Source organism: Schistocerca piceifrons, chromosome 5 (genome assembly GCF_021461385.2).
Source record: "Schistocerca piceifrons isolate TAMUIC-IGC-003096 chromosome 5, iqSchPice1.1, whole genome shotgun sequence".
Classification (NCBI taxonomy): domain Eukaryota; kingdom Metazoa; phylum Arthropoda; class Insecta; order Orthoptera; family Acrididae; genus Schistocerca; species Schistocerca piceifrons.
The window spans coordinates 76,014,945-76,016,539 of record NC_060142.1 but is presented as its reverse complement, the minus strand read 5'-3'; positions in this window follow the sequence as shown (position 1 = coordinate 76,016,539).

Genomic DNA, 1,595 nt, shown 5'->3' with positions numbered 1-1,595 from the left:
TGATATTCAGACGACGTAGTTTCTCTAAGAATTAATACATAAAATTAAATGAAATACAGGTCTCTTGAAGTTCAACTCATAATGACCATCATGTCACATCACACTCTCAATTTAGTGCCAGTAAGCTTCATAACATACATTCTTTATCAGATTTGTGTGGGAAAGAGCTATAAAGTGAAACAACATTTCGGAACATCAACATTTATTTATTATCGAAAACATATATATACAAACCATAAAACCACATTTATAAGGGAAAAAATAGAGCCTGTTTACCTTATCTATTGGGTTTTTTCCGCAAATAACAGATAGTATCACAAACAACATCTTTTTCGCCTTAATTAGCGCTGACAGTACAGAACTTATATAGCAACATGCACATTGGATGACATAAGTCACTGACAATGGACATAGAATAGTTTCAGCTGCTGCAAGATGTTTAATACTGGATGCATGGTGAGGGAGCTCTAGCACCATACAGCATATGCAGAGGACAGCAACTTACCGGTGGCCAACATCAACTGACTGCACCAGCGTGTTGCAACAGATTATGTAATCATTGACTTCACAGAGAAATCCAGAGCACAGAATTAAGGCGAGAGACCAGGCCAGCTACAAAATGAAAGAAGAAATCGCTTCTTAGCTTTTGACAAGCTTAATGTGTAGTTCATTTTACGCATTGTCACATCTCTAATTTATACAGTTTCTTGATGTACTATACTTAAATACTGTTATAGGAAATGATATCACCAGTCAAACCAATTTAATAAAATTTAAATTTGTTGGTGATATGACTGTTTATGGTAGTATTTAAGTGCACCACAAATTTAATGAAGATTTAAAGTGGGTTCACACATGCAACTGAAATGATGGCACAGCATGTGGCATTCTGTTGTGGCAACGTGAGCTACCATTCACACAGAACGCAACTGATTCTATGACCTTGCACAGTTTTCAATGTGGCATTAACTGAAACCATATGGGCAGATATTAGTGTTATATTCCATGTTATGGCATTACACTACATGGTGAAAATGTTGTGTACTATGGCAAACCAAACAACAGCTGGCACATGAACAAGATTTTAGAATTTTATTGTATTCTTTAAGGTAGGAATTTCGAATACAGTATCTCTAATTTTTAGTTTAATAGCAGCCACATCACATTTAGCAGCTATTTCCTGCATGCAATCCACTATCTATATGGTGCTTGGTGTCTCAAACTACAAGGTTTATACCACTGCATTTTTGGTTGCAGTACGTATTAAGTTTTTTTTATTTATTCATTCAAAAATCTTTCACAATTGTGCGACACACACACACACACACACACACACACACACACACACACACACACACACAGCAGCTGCTACAAAAAAAATTAACATTAACATCAGGCTATTGTTGTAATTCCAGAAGCTGCAGAAGCATACCTGCGGACCACAATACGACAGTGAAAACGCACTAAAATCGAAAGGAGTGTAGCAGTAGTTATTCCATGATAACTACTACAGAGTGCTGATGTTTCGAAATACAGCCAGTGTGTAGCAATCAAATGATGCTATTCATTTGTGGGGGAAGGGTAGCTACGCCATG